This window comes from Oncorhynchus nerka, linkage group LG10, assembly GCF_034236695.1.
Source record: "Oncorhynchus nerka isolate Pitt River linkage group LG10, Oner_Uvic_2.0, whole genome shotgun sequence".
Taxonomy (NCBI): domain Eukaryota; kingdom Metazoa; phylum Chordata; class Actinopteri; order Salmoniformes; family Salmonidae; genus Oncorhynchus; species Oncorhynchus nerka.
Window position 1 is genome coordinate 13895435 of NC_088405.1, and position 6470 is coordinate 13901904.

A 6470-nucleotide genomic window follows, 5' to 3' on the forward strand; every position below is an offset into this window, starting at 1 on the left:
AAACCTATGGCGCTGAAGGGCTCATGTAGAGTTTTACACCAAGTTAGAATGAGCCCTATGGTGCTGAAGGGCTCATGTAGAGTTTTACACCAAGTTAGAATGAGCCCTATGGTGCTGAAGGGCTCATGTAGAGTTTTACACCAAGTTAGAATTAACTCTATGGTGCTTGAAATGTTTATCCAAAATCTTTTCACAAGGAACATAAGGAATAGTTATTTAAGATATATCTTTAATATATACTGAACACAAATATAAACGCAACATACAACAATACCAACGATTTTACTGAGTCACAGTTCATATAAGGAAATAATTCAATTGAAAAAAATTATTAGAGCCTAATCTGTGGATTTCACATAACTGGGCAGAGGCGCAGTCATGGGTGAGCCTGGGAGGGCACAGGCCCACCTACTGGGGAGCCGGGTTCACCTACTGGGGAGCCAGGTTCACCTACTGGGGAGCCGGGTTCACCTACTGGGGAGCCAGGTTCACCTACTGGGGAGCCGGGTTCACCTACTGGGGAGCCAGGTTCACCTACTGGGGAGCCAGGTTCACCTACTGGGGAGCCGGGTTCACCTACTGGGGAGCCGGGTTCACCCACTGGGGAGCCGGGTTCACCCACTGGGGAGCCGGGTTCACCCACTGGGGAGACGGGTTCACCCACTGGGGAGCCGGGTTCACCCACTGGGGAGCCGGGTTCACCCACTGGGGAGCCGGGTTCACCCACTGGGGAGACGGGTTCACCCACTGGGGAGCCGGGTTCACCCACTGGGGAGCCAGGTTCACCCACTGGGGAGCCAGGTTCACCCACTGGGGAGCCAGGTTCACCCATTGAGGAGCCAGGTTCACCCACTGGGGAGACAGGTTCACCCACTGGGGAGACAGGTTCACCCACTGGGGAGCCAGGTTCACCCACTGGGGAGCCAGGTTCACCCACTGAGGAGCCAGGTTCACCCACTGGGGAGCCGGGTTCACCCACTAGGGAGCCGGGTTCACCCACTGGTGAGCCGGGTTCACCCACTGGGGAGCCAGGTTCACCCACTGGGGAGCCAGGTTCACCCACTGGGGAGACAGGTTCACCCACTGGGGAGACAGGTTCACCCACTGGGGAGACAGGTTCACCCACTGGGGAGACAGGTTCACCCACTGGGGAGCCAGGCCCAGCCAATCAGAATGAGTTTTTCCCCACAAAAAGCCTTTATTACAGACAGAAATACTCCTCAGTTTCATTCTCTAAAATGAGGTTGGAGGCGGCCCATGGTAGAGAAATTAACATTCACTTATCTGGCAACAGCTCTGGTGGACATTCCTGAAGTCAGCACGCCAATTGCACACTCCCTCAAAACTTGAGATGTCTGTGGCATTGTGTTATGTGACAAAATTGTATATTTTAGAGTAGCCTTTTGTCTCCAGCACAAGGTGCACATGTGTAATGATTATGCTGTTTAATCTGCTTCTTGATATGCCACACATGTCAGTTGGATAGATTATCTTGGAAAAAGAGAAATGCTCACTAGCCAGAATGTAAACAAATGTGTGCACAAAAATTTGAGAGAAATAAGCTTTTTTTGCGTATGGAACATTTCTGGGATCTTTTATTTCAGCTCATGAAACATGGGAACAACACTTTACATGTTGTGTTTATATTTTTGTTCAGTGTAGTTTGAAAATAATAAGTAGGCCTATCTTTATTCTGAGATATTGTCAGAGCCCAAGGTGAAGTAGAGTTGAAGTGGAGGGCCAGCAGCATCACAGTGATAATGGACATCTAGCCTTGTTTGTAACTTCATGGTTTATTCACAACTGATCTAAGAATGAAGAAAAGCCTGTGATACCTTTTCATCTGCAGGCACCCCATTGACCCCATACAACTTCAACACATTCTGTAAAAGACATAACGAGTGGGTACAGAGATTATGCTAATTGCATGATAAATATATGATGGAAAGACTACATGGAATACCTGAAAACTACATTGTTAAATCTAAACTGATATTGTATTACTTCTTCCCAGTCTCCACCATAGCTATTGGTAAAGAAGATATTAAATATTCAAAGAGATATTCATATACACTATATATACAAAAGTACGTGGACACGCCATCAAATTAGTGGATTTGGCTATTTCAGCCACACCCGTTGCTGACAGATGTATTAAATGGAGAACATAGCCATGCAATCCCCATAGACAAACATTGGCAGTAGATTGGCCTTACTGAAGAGCTCAGTGACTTTCAACGTGGCACTGTCATAGGATGCCACTTTTCCAAAAAGTCAGTTCTTAAAATTTGCCCCAGTCAACTCTAAGTGCTGTTATTGTGAAGTGGAAACGTCTAGGAGCAACAACGGCTCAGCCGCGAAGTGGTAGGCCACACAAGCTCACGGAACAGGACCGCCAAGTGCTGAAATGCATAAATCATAAAAATCGTCCATCCTCGGATGCAACACTCATTACCAAGATCGAAACAAACCTCCTCTGGAAGCTGTTCATCGGGAGCTTCATGAAATGGGTTTCCATGGCCGAGCAGCCACACAAACCTAAGATCACCAATATGGAATGCCAAGCGTTGGATGGAGTGATGTAAAGCGCTCCGCCATTGGACTCTGGAGCAGTGGAAACGTGTTCTCTGGAGTGATTAATCACTCTTCACCATCTGGCAGTCCGACAGACAAATCTGGGTTTGGCAGATGCCAGGAAAACGCTACCTGCCCCAATGCTTAGTGCCAACTGTAAGGTTTGGTGAAGGAGGAATAATGGGGCTGTTTTTCATGGTTTGGGCCAGGCCCCTTAGTTCCAGTGAAGGGAAATGTTAACGGCGCAGCATACAATGACATTCTAGACAATTCTGTGTTTCTAACTTTGTGGCAACAGTTTGGTAAAGGCCCTTTCCTGTTTCAACATGACAATGCCCCTGTGCAGAAAGCGAGGTCCATACAGAAATGGTTTATTGAGATCGGTGTGGAAGAACTTGACTGGCCCGCACAGAGCCCTGACCTCAACCCTATCGAACACATTTGAGAGGAATTGGAACGCCGACTGCAAGCCAGGCCTAATCACTCAACATCAGTGCCTGACCTCACTAATGCTCTTGTGGCTGAATGGAAGCAAGTCCCCGCAGCAATGTTCCAACATCTAGTGGAAAGTCTTCCCAGAAGAGTGGAGGCTGTTATAGCAGCAAAGGGGGGGACCAACTCCATATTAATGCCCGTGATTTTGGAATGAGATGTTCGACAAGCAGGTGTCCACATACTTTTGGTCATGTAGTATGTACGTTTAAACAGTAATACATGGTCAGAGTAAAAATAGTTTCACGAACTTCGGCAACAGATAAAGAACTCCACCTCCACACAAATAAGTCATGCCATTGAAGTAAACACTAGTTACCTCCCTTACCTTCCTTGGTACCTCCCTTTATACCAGCAGCCATTTATGAAGTATTTATATGTTATTCTAGTCTGTTCTATTCTATTCTATTTTATTGTGTTCTATTCTGTTCTGTTCTATTCGGTTCTATTCAATTCTATTGTGTTCTATTCTGTTCTGTTCTATTCGGTTCTCTTCAATTCTATTTTGTTATATTCTGCACCTGTACATAGCCAATCTGTAAACAGACCATTCAACTACCTCATCCCCATACTGTATTTATTTATTTATCTTGCTCCTTTGCACCCCAGTATCTCTATTTTCACATTCATCTTCTGCACATCTCCCATTCCAGTGTTTAATTGCTATATTGTAATTACTTCACCGCCATTGCCTATTTATTCCCTTAACTCCCTTATCCTACATAATTTGTACTCACTGCATATATACTTTTTGTTTTCCTTTTTTCTACTGTAATATTGACTGTATGTTTGTTTATTCCATGTGTAACTCTGTGTTGTTGTATGCATAGAACTGCTATGCTTTATCTTGGCCAGTTTGCAGTTGCAAATGAGAACTTGTTCTCGACTAGCCTACCTGGTAAAATAAAGGTGGAAAAACATATATATACAAATCAGTCTTTTCTATTGTGTCCTATGCTATTCTGTTCTAGCTGATTTGTTAGTTCCTTACTTTCAGTAAGAAGTTTCTGTGTGTGTGTGTGTGTGTGTGTGTTGGGTTATTGCTGCTTCATGTTGAATTAGACAAACACTAATCCATTTTATCTGTGGACTCTGATACCTGACATGTCTTTAAAACAATCAGTAGGTGTGGATCTGGGACAGGACATCATCCAATCAGTAGGCATGGATCTGGGACAGGACATCATCCAATCAGTAGGCATGGATCTGGGACATCATCCAATCAGTAGGCAGGGATCTGGGACATCATCCAATCAGTAGGCATGGATCTGGGACATCATTCAGTCAGTAGGCATGGATCTGGGACATCGTCCAATCAGTAGGCATGGATCTGGGACAGGACATCATCCAATCAGTAGGCATGGATCTGGGACATCATCCAATCAGTAGGCAGGGATCTGGGACATCATCCAATCAGTAGGCATGGATCTGGGACATCATTCAGTCAGTAGGCATGGATCTGGGACATCGTCCAATCAGTAGGCATGGATCTGGGACAGGACATCATCCAATCAGTCGGCATGGATCTGGGACATCATCCAATCAGTAGGCATGGATCTGGGACAGGACATCATCCAATCAGTCGGCATGGATCTGGAACATCATCCAATCAGTAGGCATGGATCTGGAACATCATCCAATCAGTAGGCATGGATCTGGAACATCATCCAATCAGTAGGCATGGATCTGGGACATCATTCAGTCAGTAGGCATGGATCTGGGACATCGTCCAATCAGTAGGCATGGATCTGGAACATCATCCAATCAGTAGGCATGGATCTGGGACATCGTCCAATCAGTAGGCATGGATCTGGGACAGGACATCATCCAATCAGTCGGCATGGATCTGGGACATCATCCAATCAGTAGGCATGGATCTGGGACAGGACATCATCCAATCAGTTGGCATGGATCTGGGACATCATCCAATCAGTAGGCATGGATCTGGAACATCATCCAATCAGTAGGCATGGATCTGGAACATCATCCAATCAGTAGGCATGGATCTGGAACATCATCCAATCAGTAGGCATGGATCTGGGACATCATCCAATCAGTAGGCATGGATCCGGAACATCATCCAATCAGTAGGCATGGATCTGGAACATCATCCAATCAGTAGGCATGGATCTGGGACATCATCCAATCAGTAGGCAGGGATCTGGGACATCATCCAATCAGTAGACATGGATCTGGGACAGGACATCATCCGATCAGTATGCATGGATATGGGACATCATCCAATCAGTCGGCATGGATCTGGGACATCATCCAATCATTAGGCATGGATATGGGACATCATCCAATCAGTCAGCATGGATCTGGGACATCATCCAATCAGTAGGCATGGATCTGGGACATCATCCAATCAGTAGGCATGGATCTGGGACATCATCCAATCAGTAGGCAGGGATCTGGGACATCATCCAATCAGTAGGCATGGATATGGGACATCATCCAATCAGTAGGCAGGGATCTGGGACATCATCCAATCAGTAGGCATGGATATGGGACATGTGTATGATTAGCTTTATACTTCAAAGAGGCCTGAAAATAGGTGTTTTCTAAGCAAACACATTAGCATGGCTGCATTGTGTGGTGGTCCACCTGCCTATAAGCATTGGTGTACCGTACACTGTGCCTATATGAGCTCTCATTGTGCCTTTCAGGTTATTATTGCCTTGAGGCTAATGTTCAACACCTGCCTTTTAACTGGATATGAAATGCATAGGAACATCTTTATCTATGGATGATGTATTAAATCCTGTATTCTAAAAATATCATACAGTCTGCTTGTATACCCAGTAAAATGTTTAGTCACTCACATGGAAGCTCAACCTGTATTGCCCTGGGCCCTGCATGTGACAAAGCAAATGGTTTTAGTGATAAAATTATTTGGTAAAAAGCATACTTTGTCTCAGAAATGCAAATGCAGACATGAGTTATGTTGAGGTCACTGCTGCCTGCCATTGTGCATAGAGAAACAGGTAATGGCCTAACCTCAAAAATCCTAAACAAGATCAATTCATTTTACTGTTGGGGCAGAGTGCCCATACAGACATTTATTGAATAAAAGCTCAATATATAGAAACAAAGATAAAGTAAAGAAGAAACCCGATGCCAGAAATGTTTTGTTAGCTTAGAGTCCACTGGCTGCTTCTGTTGTCTGTTTCGATGCAGCCAACTTCAAATGAAGAACAGCGTCAGTGTGCTTAATCAATGCAGTAGAACACGACATTAAACTCAATGTGTGTGTGTGTGACAGGTTTCTGCAGTACAGTGGTTAATCAATTCCTTATTCCTGAACCTAACCTCTCATTTGGAACAATGGTCCTTACTTGAGGAGAATCCTGATAGGTTGATGTTTGTCCTCCAGGAGTCAGGGTAGCCTAGTGGTTAGAGTG